At 54.5% G+C, this 17972-nt stretch overlaps 1 protein-coding gene across 1 annotated transcript in view; it reads left to right on the top strand.

Annotated features, from left to right (window-relative positions):
- The first annotated feature begins 3996 nt into the window (after positions 1–3996).
- Positions 3997–17972, top strand: part of ZNF423 (zinc finger protein 423) — a 268391-nt gene continuing 254415 nt past the window's right edge. Inside the window, exon 1 of the mRNA XM_004744132.3 lies at positions 3997–4066. The gene's annotated coding sequence lies outside the window, so the exon portion shown is untranslated. The remainder of the gene's footprint in view (positions 4067–17972) is intronic.

Raw genomic sequence — 17972 nt, 5'->3', positions numbered from 1 at the left:
AGAAAAATGCCTGTCTATTCACATGTTTAGAGGCTTACATCCAGGAGCAGGGCCTTCTCAGATCCTTGAAGCCTGGCCAAGCGGCTGGCACTGGCGTGGCTTTGGGAGGAGGGACGGAGGGTTCCTGGGCCCTGCTGACCTTGCTGGGGTCTTTCTCTGGCCCTTGGGTCAGTACTTACTTCTCTTCATCTCTCTCATTCACCTCCTGAAAGTCTGCCTTAGAACTTGTCCTAAGATTTCCTACGTCTGACCAACCAACCCAGGCTCTGTCTGACCTTGACACCTGCCCCCCTGGAGGAAGTGGCCCTGGGGAGGCGGCTTACACACGTGCCCACCTGGTGCCCCGTGTCCCGTGCTGCTGGGTTTCCCAAGCCCTGAAGCCCCGCTCGCACACTCTTTGGGCCTCACTGGCATGTGTTGATGACAAGGCCATCCTGGTGCGCAGGGACAGGCTGTGGGCCCTTCTGGAGCAGGAGAGTTGTCCCTTATGAGCCTGCTGCTGGGTTGCGGAGACAGTGTCTGGTGAGGCTCATGAGCTGTATGCTCCCATGGGACAAGCAGACATCCAGGACTTGATCGTCCCAGATCCCAGTGCAGAGAGAGACTATGGAATTCTGATCTGTCAGAAGCCTTGATAGAGCTTCAGAATCCTTCTTAACACAGCCTAAAAGCTATGGTTAATATATCCTGTGCACGCTCCAATGTGAACACAGGTCCTGCCTCCCCTCTGTGTATCCGTACTTGCTGCCGCCCCGGCCCCCGGCCCTTTGTGTTCACACTCTCTGGGCCCTCTCCCTGTGCTTACACCCTTGTACCCACACTAGCTCTTGTTGTGTGCACACTGGCTTTGTGTACCTACCCTACCCTTGCCAATGGCCATCATTCACAGGAGCAGACATCCCTGTGTTCCCCTTGAGATGGGACAGGGTGAGGGTGTGCTTTGGCCTCAGTGGTGTCAAACACCTTTAAATTAAAGAGTTAGAGGGAGAGTCTGGGAAAGTCTCAGGAAAGCACCTAACTCCTCTGGCCAGCAGGACAGCCCCGTTGGGTGTTATGCCAATGGGCCACAGTGCTGTAGCCTTTTCTCTGAGATGCTTGACCCTCAACCCCAAAGCCATGGCTTGTTCCCATCAGGAACACATGAAGCATGGTGTGTTTCTACCTTCAATAGATGAAATGTAGGGATGGGATGTTAGTGGGGTACATGTCAGCAGGTGTAGGAAAATGCTTTCACGTCCCATGGCACCGGGTGGGCTGGCCCACAGCTCCTTGCTGTGAGAGACGTGGTTCTGGAGATGGCGGTGTGACGTGGCCACTTGCCTATGGCGACGTCAGCCAATTTGAACTTCCCCAGCCGGCCAGTATCGGTTCGCCCTCCTCTGCCACCTCTGCAGGCTTCTCGTCTTTAGGAAGAGAGCCTGGAATCCTCCCTAGAGCTCCAAAATGGCAGATGTCTTCAGCCTTCCCATGATGGCGGAAGCCAGATCTTAAGGACGGAAGGATGTGGCATTTTGGGGACAGCCCCCAGACCTTCAGATCTGGAAGGTCACACTTCTCAACCAGAGGACACGGGGCTGTCTGTCCTGGTACCCGGGGTACACTGCGCACCAAGGGAGAACTGGGGTCATGCATTAACGTCACGGTGCCTGTGACCAACATGGTACCCGTAGGGACCATGCTGAAGACCTTGCTGAAGGTGACCAACAGAATCTCTGCATGGCAACCTTACAGACTGAGAATGGTTTCTTTCTTTCTTTCTTTTTTTTTTTTTTTTTTAAAGATTTTATTTATTTATTTGACAGAGAGAGATTACAAGTAGGCAGAGAGGCAGGCAGAGAGAGAGAGGAGGAAGCAGGCTCCCTGCTGAGCAGAGAGCCCGATGTGGGACTCGATCCCAGGACCCTGAGATCATGACCTGAGCTGAAGGCAGCGGCTTAATCCACTGAGCCACCCAGGTGCCCCCTGAGAATGGTTTCTTAGTAGAGGCAAAATGCGTAGATCTTGAAGTGAGTGAATGGTGAGGTGCGAAGGAAATGGATTTTCAGGTGTGGCTGTGGACGCTGTTAACAACAGCTCCCTTCACGCACGGCTGGCTTCAGATCGTTGGACTCATCGTCTGCCCAGGTTTCAGGGGCTGTCTGGTTGGAATCAACTTAGCGAGTAAGATCCGTTTTTTCTGGTACGAGGTCTTGATTCATATTTACACAGCGGTGGGTTTGAAAACCCACCGCAGCTGTAACTCGCTGAGTTAGGGCAAGAGCCTTGGCCTCACCCCAGCTCGCCCCTGCCTTTCATCGTCTGGATTCTGCATCTCTACTCTTAGGACGCAAACTTGGGAAAGAGAGAACCCTCTGTTAGTGTTCCTTGGCCTGTTGCTCCTTGTCGTGGACGTCCCCTCTCAGGTGTGGTCTGTGAGACTCTGGCTGGGGAGTGGGAGCCGGGACAGATACATGATCAAAGGGGCCGTGCCCTGCAGAGCCGGACTTCTTAATTCCCAGAGCTGTTCGAGTCCCAGCGCTAAACCTGCCGAGTGTATGAGCCCCTCTCCAGCAGGGCCCTCCAACACTGCACGCAAGTCTTCCTGCCACCCTATGGCTCAGGGACCGTTATGAGCTGCCTTCAAGATGCCAAGACTGAAGCCTAGAGGTTCAGTAATTTGCTCGAGAGGCAGAATCGGGATTCGAATCCAGGACGATAGCCTAGCCTGCGTGCTCTTCTCACTGCTCAGCTGCCCAGCATGCTTGTGGACTTGCCTTCCGTGGGAAGGGCAGGGGGTGCTGCTTATGAGTCCCGAGCTGCTAGGATCCTGGACAGCGTCCTCTTGTGCCTCTGTATACGGTGGTTTCAGGATGCATCAATCTGCCCTTCAGACCCGCTTGTGGGTTTTAGCCCAAACTCCGCATGTACTCCCTGTAACTGTGTTAAGACCTCGGGCACGTCGCTTCGCCTCTCTGGGAGGCCGTTGATGAGGTGTACATGTGGTATTGATAGGAAGCTCTCCGCACCGCTCCTGGCTCACTGTGTATGCCCACGGCAGACAGTGACGGTGCAGAGGGCATGGGCGGGACCTGCTAGCTTCAGCCTGCACATGTGTAGAACTTCAGAGACCGTTAAATCTGGAAAATACTGTGTAGGCACATTTTTGGCTTAAACAAAGTTCCATTTTTACAGAGTCCATAACCCAGCTTTAATATTATTACGTGCCCCAGACTGGGATTAATTCCAGGATAAGAGCTTTATTATGTCAAATAGAGTTCCTCCCGTGCTCCCCTTGTGCTTGGCCTCCATCTCCACAAGCCTGGTCTTCCATGCTGGGGTACATGGGGGTGGAGGTGCCCCATGCCTGTGGAGCATTGTTCTGTGGGCTCAGGGGCAGGGTGTAGAGGTGAGTTCCTTTCTGATGTTACAGGCAGTGATTGCTGACCACCGGACCTTAGCATATCCCAAAGTCTATCTGTGGGCCAGGTGTCTCAGTGTGAATAACAGTGCCCCATGCTCTTCCAACCTCTGAGAGTGATCTTATTTGTTTCACAAACAAGCTGTCAAATTTCAGTGGTGGTTTAAGAAGCTTTTGGGAGGAGGACAGTGTCTGCGGGATCAGGGAGAGGTCTGAGTCTCTGCCGTCTTCCTGCAAGTGACAAATGACTTTACCTCCAGTGGAAACTCTGATCATAGATCGTGATCAGCGGGAGCACGTAAAGAAAGATCCTGATGCGGCATCTGGCTCTAGGCTGTGCTGTGATTGACTCATGATGTCTGTTAGGGACACGGAGGTGGGGAAACCATACTGATCCAGCACTTACTTGCTATTCAGATTTTATTCTGATTATTTTATGTTTCTGTGAAACCAGCAAAAGCTTCTTTGTAGGCTCTATCCCCTTGCTTCTGATTGTGGGTATTAGAAGGACCCCCACAAATGACCCTTCTTCCTTGCCCTATTCCCCACCCTGATGGCCTGTTTGTACAGTTTCAAAACTCACAGGCCCATCTCTGTTCTCTCTTTCAGTTGAAGAGGGGGAGGCCTCGGACTTCTCGCTGGCCTGGGATTCCTCCGTGACAGCATCAGGTAAATGCCCAGGGGGCTGCTGGGGGAGTTGCTGGGGGTCCTGGGGGGGTGGGCTCAGGAACTCAGGAAGCCACCCAGCTGGTTATAGAAATCATATTCTTCATGTCACATTCCTGTCTCCAGGCCAGACTACCCCGTGCACACGATTTTTATATCAGTTCCATATGGTCAATAAAATCTATTACATACGGAGACTAATATGCCCTATTCTCCTGGGGGACCACGTTTCCTTCATGTGGGCGCGTTCTGATGGACCACGATACCTCCGCGACACAGGCTTTGAAGCCCCCTGCCATGGGCCTCACTGCACATTCATTCCAGTCTAATTGCATAAAACCCACTTTAATAGGATATTTAAACTCCAGTGGAAATCACAGTCCCCAGACTTCCCCTCCCAGACGGGGCTGCTCTGCTCTCCCAGGCTGGCAATTCGAGCCCATGCCTCTAGGGGGAGGTAATTGGGAAGTTCAGACTTCTGGGGTGCGTGGCCCCCGTCGGGTGATGCTGGTGACTTGGCAGTCAGGGGACTTGGGTTTTTGGCTCACTTCTGCCCTTGCATGAGCTCCCCTGTGCCTCAGTTTCCCCAGCTCTAAAAAGGAGTGAAGGGATAAAGTTTTCCTAACTCGAAAGTCCTACACTTTGGAGCTGCCTGTGGAACTTGGGATTAGAACTGGCTGTGGGGTCCCTGGGAGCTCCTGAGTGGAAGGTATGACTTCTGTTTGCTCTGCATCTGGCCAACACCTCTCTGGGCAATGGCCTCGGCTCCTAGTCCAGTAGGTGCAGCCTCTTCGGCCTCGTCCCTGTCCTAGGATCCTGATCGGCGGGTTCTGGATTCCTGACGGAGCTGGAGGCATGCCAATCTCAAGGAATCTTGGACCCGAGAAGACTTTTATGGAATCATTTAGTCCAACTTTCTTGTCTTCTAGCTGGGGAAACTGAGGCACAGAGGGAACTTTGCTCTGGGTCAGTAGTTCCAGAAATGTGGTGTGAGGCATCAGGCATATGAACATTTAATGCTCAGATGGTTATACATTGGATTTGTGATTTAATGGCTATTTGTGATTGATGCTAAATTCATGTAAGTGAGAAAATTGCGTTGACAGTTTTAAGTAATGGCGCATAATGCTTGGGTTGAGCAAAAATCATGAAGATGGTTTGCAAATGACTGAGATTTGGGAAATGCTGGTATAGAAGGGGAGTGGACAGCTAGCGAACCTGGGTTCCTGGGCTCCGTGTCCAGTGCTCTTTCCCACACGATGGGGACGCTGTTTGGATAGTCTGAAGGGTCCTGGCTGATTCAGTTTTGGGCACCGTTGTATCTGCAGGTGCCTGGCCCTTGGTGACAGGGGCTCTCTCCGTGGGAGAGAGGTTTTGTCCGAAGCCAGAACGAGGGGGGCAGTGCTCATATTTTCAGAAGAGTCCAGGGTTAAGACAGACCTGAGGGTCCACACTCGGTAGGCTGGAGGAAGGGACTGCAGAACCCCTGTCCCATCTCTTTCTGTGCAGGGGAGACACACTCCCGGGGTTGGTGGAAACACAGTGAGATTATAAATCTCCATGTCTCCTCCAGGGACCCTGACTCACATTGGGGTGCATGAGCTCAGGCTTCGGCCAACTTTGAAAACGATCCCCTTCCAAACCCCCGAACCAGGAAAGTGTCCAGCGTGGTGTCTGTATAAGGTCCTGCCACCTGGCTGCTTTCCCAAGGTGCCGGAGGCAGTGGAGACAGACAGGAACAGCAGTGCGGTGCAGGGAGAGCAGTGCATCAGTCGTGGAGGAGGACAGCCCTGCGTCTGGTGGGGGGCCCTACTGATGCCTCCCTAGGGCAGGGAACTGTCTCTCGGTCTGAGATGCCTAGGGGGCTGTATGGGGGCCCTGCCGGTCTTGGGGTCTCTGCTGCCACTGTGGAACCTCAGGGGCTCTCTGGGATGTCCAGGCATCATGGAGGTGGCGGGATTTGTCCGTTTCCAGCCAAGAGCTGAGCAGGCCCCGTATGCGTGTGCAGAAAGAGGTACGCGGCTCTTCGTGAGTCCTCTCTAGTCCTCAGGGACTCCGTGGTGCCAGGCAGCTTCGGATGGTCTGCTCGGAGATGGAGAGAGGGAGGGCAAAGCATCCGGGCGCTGGATAATCCTCAGCCAAGCAATGGATTTTGTTTTCTTTGGCCCATTTCTGGTGACTTTTTTACAGTTCATGCAGTACATTTTCCTTCCCAAGTTCGTTGGGCTTGGGCTACAGAAGTCAGCTTGGATTCCCTGAGCTTGGGGGTCGTGAGCTGGTGCAAATCCTGGGTGAAGAGACGAAGTCAGTTTGGGAGGCAGCGCTGGACGAGGGTGATGTCACATTTGTTGAGCCTGGACTTGGTGCGTGCCCGTGCCCGGCGCGGGGTGAACGCTTTCCCTGCGCTCTCTCCTCCAGCCATCCCCACAGCCCCGCGAGGCGGGGGCTCTTTCCAGAAGCTGCTCCAGAGCTTCTCCACAGGCAGGTTTAGGGCCGGCCATCTGGTGGCGGACGGGGCCAGCGGCCTGGTTAAAGCTGCTTTAGTATAACGCTTTTCATTAAGCTGAGAAAATGTCACTTGGCCGCATCAGAGAATGGGGGCAGGTGCCAAGGAAGATTATGGGGAGCAGAGCCTCCCCGAGCCGCCCTTGGCACTGCTCTGAGAACTGCCGTCTTCATTTGGCGGACAGGGGAAGGAGGCTCAGAGCTGTGTGGCAGCAGATCCGAGGTCCCCGGCCAGCAAACTGTGGAGAGGGGACTCGAACCTGAGTCCTCCTGTGGCCAGACCCTGTGGTCTCACCTCCACGCTGCCTGGCGCTGGAGGGGCAGTGAGGGCGAGCCAGACCCCGGGGGCGGGGGCATTGTGAGGGCTTCACGAGGGTCCCTGGGGGTACCAGCCACGGAGGGTCTTGGGCTCCTCCGATCAAGGGAATCCAGGGCGTGGTGAGCAGGGTGGGCTGAGGGCGTTTCACCAGGAGGAGCATGGGCAGCTCCTTTCCTAAGGGGGCCCAGCAGCCAGCCAGGCTGCAAGTTTGGCGTGGTGCCCTTCCCCCTCACCCGCTTTGCCCTGGCTCTGGGAGCATGATGGAGAACCCCAATAAAGAAGTAGAATGCTCTGTGTGCTCTCTGCTCACCTCTGGCCTCCTCCAGGTTCCCCTGCCCTGGGGGACCCTGTGGTCACCACCCCCAGGAACAACCCGACCTGCTGAGTCTGTGCCCTCGGGTCAGGCCCCTGACAGTGATGGAGAGCCCGCCCGCAGCAGTGTTCTCTGTCCGGGCTTCCCGGGAGTGGGGGTGCCCCGGCCTCCTCCTGCCCCTCGCCAGCAGACACCAGGCTCCTGAGAGCAGAGCCCCGGGACTGAGCACTGACCCCACACCCAGGCTGTGGGGAGCATAGTAGAGCTGGGGTTTTAAATCATTCCCCGTTGGATCCTGATTTTTTTTTTTTTTTTTAACCCATGGTCGGGGGGTGATGAGGGAGCTGATAGCTTCTAAGGAGATAATTGAAGCATGATTCAGAACCTGTTTTGAGCCACAGATGCCTTTGAGCAACGAGCGGGAACATTTCACATGTGATTTCAGGGAAGTTCGTGGGTCTGAATGCCTTCGAGATGGGAAGTCTTTTGGGAGAGCCCCAAAGAGGTCCTCCCTGTCCCAAGGCTGGCCTATGGCCCAGGTGAGGGGGCAGGCTGGGGAGGGTCTGTGGTAAAATGTGACAGGTCCTACTAGAGGCACATGGTGCCAGGGACCAGACCCAGAGCTGCCGGGTCATCTGAGTTTGTGTATATTTATGTATTTATTATTAAATTATTATTTTTAAAGATTTTATTTATCAATTTGCCAGAGAGAGAGAGCAAGAGAGAGCATGAGGGAGAACACAAGCAGGCGGAGGGGCAGAGGGAGAAGCAGACTCCCCACCCAGCAGGGAGCCACATGTGGGACTCAATCCCGGCACCATGGAATCGTGACCTGAGCCGAAGGCAGCCGGTTAACCGACTGAGCCACCCAGGCGTCCCTATATTTATCATTTTTTAAAAAGTTGTTTATTTGAGAGAGAGAGGTCACACATGGGGGGGAAAGGGTAGAGAGAGAAGCAGGCTCCCCGCTGAGCAGGGAGTCCGATGTGGGATTCCATCTCAGGACCCCAGGATCATGATGAGCAGAAACCGAGAGTTGGACTCCCAACTGACTGAGCCACCAGGGGCCCCTGTGTCGCCTAATGTTTTTAATGTTTTTAAGGTTTATCTAAGTCATAGCCTGTACCAGTCCTGCATTCTTTGTTATGGCTAAATAATGTTCTGTTGTATGGGGAGATCACATTTTGTTTCTCTCTTTGTCCATTAATGGACGTTTGGGTTATTTCCCCCCTTCGGGCTGTCGTGAATACACTGCTGCGAACTCCCGTGTGCCGGGCTCTGCTGGAATACTCATTTTCAGCTCCGGGGGGCATACACCCAGGAGTGGAACTGCTCAGTCCTGTGGTGACTCTGTGTGACTTTTTGAGGAACGGCCGAACTGCTGCTCACAATGGCTGCCGCATTTCACGCTCCCACCAGTAATGTGTGGAGGTTCCAGTTTCTCCGTATCTTCACCAACAGTTGTTATTTTCCTTTTTAAAAATTAAAAAAAAAAATTGGGGGAGCCTGGGTTAAAGCCTCTGCCTTTGGCTCAGGTCATGATCCCAGGGTCCTGGGATCGAGTGCCACATTGGGCTCTCTGCTCGGCAGGGAGCCTGCTTCCTCCTCTCTCTCTGCCTGCCTCTCTGCCTACTTGTGATCTCTGTCTGTCAAATAAATAAATAAAATCTTTAAAAAAAAATTAAAAAAATTTTTATCCTAGCCTTCCTAAATGTGAAAACGTATCTCATTTTGGACAACTCATTAAAAAAAAAAATCTTTATTCAGGTCACAGAAAGGCCTTCTGCCAGCTGGTTTCAGCCTGGTCACCAGTTAAGAGGTTGTTAAGGGTGCCCTTCCCAGAGGGACCTCTCTGTCCCCCTTCCCCGCCCTCCCACCAACTTCTCTTCTGAGGAGGCCTGTCTTCTCTTCAGTGCTTCTTCTTTTTTCCTTCAAGCCTTTTGGAACGTGGTCTCCAAGTGGCAGGCACCAGGATGAGCGTGAGCCCTGCGATGTGGGTTTTCAGTGAACCAGTCCAACCAAACTGAGATTTGCCATCCTTGCTCTGATCACCGAGTTTGACCGGGGGCTTGGGGGGGGCTCATTTCTCTATAACTGTCTGGTCACAGTGTCACTGGAGCCTTTCAGCTCTCTCGGTTGGGCTCAGGACAGGTTGGGCTTCCTTCCAACATGGCAGTGTGGGCGCAAGCTTGGGGATGCAGTGGGAGGAGGGTTGGTGGGGTGATCTGGAGATTGGAAACAGTTACTCTGACATACACTCATTGTCAGTGCCTGGGCAGGGTAGCCAGGTGACGACAGACCCTCTAGGGACTAGAGAAGAACGCTCGATAAAAATAGTAGTTTGCGGGGCACCTGGGTGGCTCAGTGGGTTAAAGCCTCTGCCTTCGGCTCAGGTCATGATCTCAGGGTCCTGGGATGGAGCCCCACATCGGGCTCTCTGCTCAGCGGGGAGCCTGCATCCTTCTCTCTCTCTGCCTACTGTGATCTCTGTCTGTCAAATAAATAAATAAAATCTTTAAAAAAAAAAAAATAGTAGTTTGCAGTGGCCTGAGACCTTACCGGGGTGATCAGAGTTTTGAGCCTTCCTGCTGCCTCAACAGGTCTCATTGTCCTGGTTGATGGAAACATCATTTAGAAACGACTTCTGGGAGCCAACCCTCCTTCTTGGTTCACATCTAGAAACTGAGGCACAGAGATGCTAGTGACTTGTTTTAAAAGTTACACGAGCAGGAAGTGGCAGAGCCAAGATTTGAACCCAGGCAGCTGATGTGTGAACGTAGCCCCAAAACTTTCACTAGCCGAGCTGCCTGTGAGGGTGTTCTCCAGGCTGTTCATCGTAGAGGGAATCCAGAGGCTTGGTGAGAGACTCAGCTTTGTGCCCAGGTCCCTCCTGGGTCAGGTGAAAGGGTCTCACTTCTCTGCCCAGGAGGAGAGGGAGATGCATGTTTTGAAGACCTTGTATACATTTCCCATCTCAGAGGCTAGGGAAACACGGGGGGGCCAGACTCTCCCGCATGCCCCGCCCCAGCCTGCCTTCCCACTGGGGTAGCTGTGTGTTGGGCATGGGTGCGGGTCACAGGGGAGGCTGGTAACTGGGCTGCGGGCTCTGGGACCTGCTGGGGTGAGAAATTAGAGTAGCGTCTAGGTGGCTGGTATCCTGGGGGCCCCATAGAGAAGGGGTGCTGGAAGCCTTTCCTTTTCCTTTCATTCTGGCTCTGGGTTAGCAGTGGCTTAGGGAGAGTGGTCAGGGTCCCCACTCCTGACAAAGGTTCGCAGACTCCTCCCCACCCCTGCCATCCTGCACCCCAAGGTTCTGACAGTGAAGTGGACGGAAATGTCTGGAAAACTGGGTTTTTCACGCTGGGCGTCGAGGCCCCTCCGGGCAGCCCAGCTTATACTTCCGAACCTTCTCGGAGCTGTCTCCCCATCCCCCTTGTGTTTTTTCAAGAGTGTGTGTTTATTATTTCAACGACTTCTTAGAAGCTCTACCTACAGCCTCTGCTTCTGCACCCCTGCCCCTTCTGTTTCTCTCAGCCCCCTTTCCAGCTCCGTCCTGTACCAACCAGCTTATCTAGATGAAATCCACGGGCACGGTGGAATCCGCGTGGCTCCCGTCCCGAGCTTTCGTAAGCCCCGGGCCCTATCTTAGAAGTCCCATCGGGGTCGCTGGGCGGCTGGGCATTCGCGTTTCTAACGGCCCCCCCACTGCGGGGCATTTGGACTACTTTTCCTCTTTTGGCTCTTATAAATAGTACCACGATGAGGACCTCGGTGTAGTAGGTGCTCTTTTTCTTAGGTGCTCCCAGCGTCTTCTGACTTTCTCTTTCCATCTTCAAGTCCAGGCTGGAGGAACTTGGACCCCTGTTTCTCCCCACCCCGTGCCAGGTCCCTCATTTGAATTCTTCCCTGAGTGACCCTGCACCCTGCGCTCCGCCGTGGGTGTGTCCCAGTCCCTGTGGCCAGGATGCCGTGGCCAACGACAGACGGCCCAGGCTTCCTTTGGCTCCAGCTGTCCACTTCTCGAGCTTGAACCCCCAACCCAGTCATCCTCTCGATGTGGATCAGGGGACATTTTAAAGGAATAGAAAAGGCCTAAATAGATGTATAATTTTCCAGCATTTTAAAGACTTATGAAATGCGTTTTTATGTGGGGCCGGCTGGGGAGTTTCTCATTAGCTCGGCCAGGACGTCTGTGGGGAGTTGAGCTAAGTGGAACCAGGCAGGCTGGGCAGGAAGACACGGTGGCCCTGAGCTCACCAGGGGAGTGTGGCAGGCATGTGCCGGCTGGTCTGTGCCTCGGACCCCTGGCCAGGCCAGGGGGCCTGCGCCTTTGTTAGCGCTGCTTCCTCCAGCCCAAGAGGCCTGGAAACCTTCGGGGGGACTGGAGCTGAGAGGTGGCCACTCTGTTACCATGGTGAGCAGTCCATGAGGTGTAGGGCATCTGTGCCCTGCGTGCACATGGAGGCATGTACTTGTGTATGTGCATGTGTGCACATGCGTGTGTTTTTGTGTGTGTGTGTGTGTGTGTGTGTGTGTGCATATCCAGATGCGACAGCCTTGACTCAGACCCCTGGAGACCCTAGGGCCTTTGCACCCCTCTGTACTGCATCCTGGGTCCCCAGGGATGACTGGGACCTGTTCTGTGAGGGGGATGTGCTGTTTCCTGCCCGCCCTTTCCTTTGGGTCTGGACCAGCAAGGGGCCCCTGCCGGGCTACCCTCTGATCATGTCCTCTGTACCCTTTCTGCCATGAACACGTGTGTGCAGAGCCCATGCACATGTGTGCATGTGGGCATGTGTGCTGGCGCCAGGGGTGTGTGAAGGAGCATGTGTGGTGTCGCCAGCCTCCTCGTCTACCCCGAGCCTGGCCAGTGGTTTCATGGGAGTGAAACCACGGAGTGGGGCTCGTCTTGCTGGTTTTCACCTCTTGCATGGACTTGGGCTTTCTCTGAGGCAGGGACTCTGTGTCATTTGTCATCGCAGTGGGCATGGCTGGGTTAGGACTGAGTCCTAACTCATGCTGACCCAGGTTGGTGGGGGTGTTGCTTGTTTCCAAAGTGGAGATGGCTTCGGTGGGCTTGGGTGCCAGTCAGTGGGTTGGTGGGCAGGGTTTGCTCTGAAAGGCAAAGGCTGTGAGGGTGTGCCCTGGGCAAGGCTTGATGCACCAACTGTGCAGCGTGGGTCAGTGCCCAGTAGGAAATGGCCAAGGTCAGCCTAGTCATGCTGCCTGGCCACTCTTGGCTTCCTGGGCGGGCACTCTGCAGCGCCTGGCTCCTGGATTGGGGATGGTCAGCACTGCATCAGCCAGTATCCTGCTATAGGCTGAATGTGGCCCATGGGGGTTAGGCTGCTGTTCTCAGCCGACCTTCTCCTAAAATCCTGGAGTGTGTGCACGTACATACACACCACTCCATGTATGTATTAGTCTGAACCTGGCTAACTGATGCCTGCTTGGGTCAAAAACCCCATTTTTTTTCTTGCCTACACTAATAATTCTTTTCTCCTTCATTGTGGTTACTGGCTTTAACTGATGGCTGCTGGCCATACTTGTTGGTAGTTAGGACATTGGACGGATACTGAATCCAGTAAATAGGATGTTTTTTGCTTCTGCCTTTCTACATCTTATGGGAAAATACTTTGCAAACCCCACAAGCTTGGGGAGGCAGGGGTAGTGCCTGTTTTGCTCACTGTTGTATCTTCAGCAACTAGCTCTGGCTACCAGCAACTGTAGTAACAATAACAGTAAAAATAACAGCCATCTAGTTATTAGTCCATGGTGCCGGGTTTGAGGCTGGGCTGCAGCACACATGATCTCATTTAACCCTCCCGAAGCACAGCTTGTGGGAAGTGTACCATCTCACAGAGGGCAGTTGAGACTCAGAGGGGCTGAGAGCCTGGTGCAGGCTTTCTGAGCTCATGGAGCCAGAGCAAGGATTTGAGCCTGGGCTGGTTTTATCTGAGTCCAGGGCCCCCTTTCCTTGTTGCTAGTTCAGTGGCTGGGACTGAGTGGAGATGAGTGGAGATACTAAGAGCCCTAACGAAGTCGCTATAGTGACATACCCGAGGGGAGTGGGGTGGCAGGGCCAGTATAGGAATGAGTGACGGCTGATCGTTGACCCACCAACGATTGTGGGGGCAGGTGTGTGCATATACATACATGTACATACACCCACACACCTTCACACAGACATAGCTGTACCCACAACACGCATGTACAGACACATATTCACACATGTCACCCCTCCAGTCCCCAGGGCACATACACGTTCATATACGTGGCCTCCACACCTCGCACGTACCCTACCATGCACATGCATCCTCACAGACTCAAGTATGAACACATGCAGACACGCACATGCAGGCAGGAGTGCAGGAATACATGTGCACATGTACGCAGTGTGCATAGGCACACTCTTCAAATGTGTAGGGAGAGAGACAGGCACACGCACGCAGCACGCCCCTGGGCTTGCAAATGAGCAGAAAAGTCTTGCTTCTGGGCTGTGTCTCCTCAAGGACAGGGACTGTGCGGCTGTTCAAGACGACCGGGTTGTTCTGTGCTCTCTATTTTCTTTCTCTGCTTTTCTTTGGTTTCTTTGTTGTACCCTCGGTGCCTTAGACATACTTTCCGTCCAAAGATTCAAACCCCTGCTGCTGGGCCTGGTGCGGGGCTGACCCGTGTGCAGACACAGACCCCAGTGCCCATCTGTCTGTTCGCCTGCATGGCCTGCTCTGGCCCACAGGCGCCCCCCCAGCCGCAACTTGGACATGACTTCATTTCCACCCTGCACCTGCCACTTTAAGAGTCCAAGGGGCCTGGTGGGCCTGTCCCCAGAGTCGGGCTGAGGGAGGCCGGGCAGCTGCGGGTTTGGGGGAAGCTTTGTTAGCTCCCAGGGGCCTCTTGGAGCCCAGGCAATGCTGGGGAAACCGAAACAAAGAGCGACAATGGCCTCCTTCCCTCCCTGGGCGGCTTCGGAGCAGGGCCTGCATGGGCGGCCTCTGGGGGCCCCTGTTATTTCCTGTGCTGGCTGCGGGGCTCCTCGCCAGCCGCAAATGGGCAGGAAGCAGGGCAGGGCATCTCCTCCCCACCCGCTGGGCTGGCCCTCATAGGCCAGAGTAGCCGCTACTGTGATCCGGGGGCCGGCAGGACATGTCCACTCCACTGTCTGCTGCTCCAGGCCTGTGGGGCTGGGCCTGCCCTGCTCAGGTCTGCCTGGGCCTCCCAGGAGGGGAAACATGACCCCCGGCTCTGCTGACCTCTCCCCGCTGCAGACCCCACATGCTCCCACCATCTGCGCTGGAAGCCGAGTTTCTGCCACTGCTGGCCTTTGTGGCTGGAGGGCTTGCCCCACAGAACCAAGGATGAGGCTGGGCAGTGTGCTTTCTATTGGCTGTTAATTAATTCGTCTGGGATTGGGCTGGAAGTAAGCTTAGGTTTAGTACCGTGGTTAGGGGTATGTTTAAGCCTAAGGTTAGAGTTAGGGTTATGTTTGAGGATAAGGTCAGGGTTAGCTTGGCCAAGTCCTAAAGACTTAAAAAAAAACCACCCAAAAACCAAAAACCAACAAAAACCCCACCAGGAGTCTGAGCATGGATTTTGAAACAAACACACCTTTGTCTCAGGGCTAGATCTCACCCAGCACAAATTTTGGGGAGAGGCTCCCCACTAATTAGATTTGTTCAACATCTAATTTGCAGGTGTCTGTTTGGACCATACTTGGCCCCAAGGATGCAGTGGTATCCGACACTCCAGGACCCACATCCTAGAGGGAGGACACGAGAACCGTGTTCTTCCGTTCTTAGCTGTGAGGACACACTTGGCTGAGTTGGTCACCGTCTCAGGACTCAGTTTCCTGATCTGTAAAGTGGGGATACCAAAGCCCTAGCTTGTGCCCCCCCCTTGCAAGGATGAGTGGGAATGTAGAGGTCACGTGCTCAGCACGGAGCCTAGCATAGAGCAAGTACCTGTCAACACTGGCTCTGGGTGTTATTAATGGAATGAGATGAGATGGCCTTACATCGCTGGGCAGCTAAAATAACAGATGAAAGAACTAATTACGTCCGAAGCCCCAGGTATGGGTCACTGTGTAGGTGAGCTTCCCGGCAGCTCAGGCCAAAGGAGAAATCGGATGGAGGGAGGCTTGGCTGCCTGTTCCCGACTCACGCACTGGGGACAGACAAATGTTTTTCCCTGGCACTAAATGCTTAGGAATTTACTCTGCGGAGCCTCATTAATCATTGAACAAACAACAGCCACGGTCTCAGTAACAATTTGGCACACAATGCCCAAACAACTTTCCTAGAGTTCTTTCTTAAATTGACCCTGGAAGAATGCTCGGGGCCTAAGTGCACACCGCAGCTGCGAACTTCCTTGCGGAGCTGCCCGGAGGGGGCTGGGCCAAGCCAGGTTGCGTCTTGGGCAGCTGCTCAGGTGACTTGCCCGAGGGCCTGTTTCAATGTAATGGAGTGGGGTTCTTCAGTGGGGGACCTCGAAGAGCCCTGGACATGCCCAGGATTGCTGGGTTGCTTCTGGAGGGTTCTGCAAACTTTTGACTTCAGAAACTAGCCCCGACCTGCTTCTGAGGACCCTTATCCCCAGCTCAGAAAGCCTTTTTTTCTTTTTCTTTTTTTTTTTTTTTAAGATTTCTTTTTTTTTTGAGAGAGAGGAGAGAGAGCATGCATGCATGTGGAGGGTAGAGGGAGAGAATCCCAAGCAGACTTGCCCCACAGGATGGAGCCCAACACGGGGCTCCATCTCATGACCTCGAGACTATGACCTGAGCTGGAACCAAGAGTCAGATGCTCGATTAACTGAGCCAGCCGGGCGCCCCCCTCATGGAGTCTTTGGGCGGACTTTGGGACCTCTCTTTGTATCCTTATGTTTTGAGCTCAGCAGCTGGGGGGGTATGTCAGGCACTGGGGCCCCTCTGCCTAGACCGTACTCTGGCCATGGTTTGTGGACTTGCTGCAGCAGTCCCCATCTTTTGTTCCCTTTTTATAGGATTTTGTATTTACTCGTCTTATTTGAGTGGGTGGGGTTGGTGCAGGGGGCACAGTCAGGAAAACTGAGGCTCAGGGGTGTTAGGAGGACTCGGGGCTGGGGTCCGTCTGTAGACCCATGCCTAAATGTATATCCACATCCCCAGATCCGCTCACACATACCCACTCTTTGTGTGTATGAATAGTGCTGTGGGCCTGATCTGAAGTCCAGCTAGAGCCCCCTCCTGGCCCTTCCCCCTCCTGCTGGCAGGACTGTAGGCTTGGCCCCAGGAAGGCCCGCCCGGGGCCACATACCCCTGTGTCTGGCAGGCACCCCATGGAGTTTCCATGGTGAGCTCTCCTTTGGGGGCCCCTGGGTGGGACTTTCCATCTGGGTGGAAACCTGACCCGCAGGCCCCGAGAAGGAGGAAATGCCTTCCCCAAATGTGGAGAGAGAAAGAGACGGCCAGCCTGGGATTTCAGCCAGAGCCCCTGACTCTTGCAACCCTGTGGAGTCTGGGGACCCCCAGGGGTCTGGGGCGGGGCTGCCGAGGACCCACCCCTTAGGGAAGAGTCATCATTTTGGTGGCTGGCTGCCACACGTCCCTGTGGCTCTGGCCTGGAGTTTGTCTGTGTCCTCCTCCAGACACCGGTGCCTGGCTCAGATTTGAATTTGGCTCTCTCTGTCCCCAAGGCCTGTGTGCTTGTCACTGTGTCCTCTCACCTCCCTCCAGCAGGCATTTCCACAGACATTAGCTCTATGAACCCCTGAAGTAGCATTCGGACCGCAGATGGTGTTCTCATGCCTGTTTCCCATATGCAGTCACTGTCCCTCAGAGAGGCCAGGAGTCTTGCCCAGTGCCACACAGCAGGTCTGCAGCACGGCATACACCTAATCCCACCTCGCTACCTTGTTGACAGCGTCTGTGCAGACTTAGGTCATTACTAGTCCATTTAACTTCTCCCAATTAAGATGCACATTCGCCCAAATAAAGAAGGCAGTAACAATGTGAAGAGAGCTGGCAGTGCCAGTCGCGGGGGCTGCCCGAGTGAGCCTGAGCTCTGGGGGGGATCTGCTGCTCCCTCAGGAGCTTCAGGTAGCTGCGATTCTGGGGTTCTACGATGTGCATCTTCTCCCTCACACCTGACAGAGGAGCCAGGCCCCTCATTGGCCATTATCTTCCCAGGCCTCTCATTGGCCAGCCACGGCTGCTGAATCTCAGGACGGGTGACGTTTTTGCCTCACGGGCTGACTTTAGAACCCGGCACGCAACCACCCTCCCACCTCACCCCCCCCACACTGGGACCCCACACAGGGTACCTGGGAAGGGCCCGTGTCTGATGCACAGGTTTGGAAGGGGGTGTGTGGGGTCCACGTGCAAGGGCAGGGGTGTGTGGCGGGTGCTGAATGGTCCCCGTCATGGGTGTTCTCCTTGGGGCTCTTCTTGGCATCACCCCCAGCCCAGATCCTGGGCAGAACCACTGGGGGGACCTACTGTTCTGGCTGAGGCAGGGTTTCCCTAAAAGGAGCCTGTCTGGTGCCAGGATCATACTCAGCCCCATGGCTCCTCCAATGGCCCCCCTCCATCCCCGGCCTGGGGTGTGGAAGCAGAGTGCCTTGACCTAGTGCTGCTGGAGGGAAGGGCCCTTGACCTCAGGCTTTGCAGCATGATGACCTTCAGGGCTCAGGTCAAGGTCTGGGCTGATAGTTAGGGCAGTGGGCAAAGAGCGAGCCTCGAGGGTGGCGATGGTAGGAGCACTAGACTGGGAGTCTGGATTCCCATGCTCTGGGCCCAC

Source organism: Mustela putorius, unplaced genomic scaffold (assembly GCF_011764305.1).
Source record: "Mustela putorius furo isolate JIRA1106 unplaced genomic scaffold, ASM1176430v1.1 tig00000174_pilon_pilon_pilon, whole genome shotgun sequence".
Taxonomy (NCBI): Eukaryota; Metazoa; Chordata; class Mammalia; order Carnivora; family Mustelidae; genus Mustela; species Mustela putorius.
This window is presented reverse-complemented; position numbering and strand designations above follow the sequence as displayed.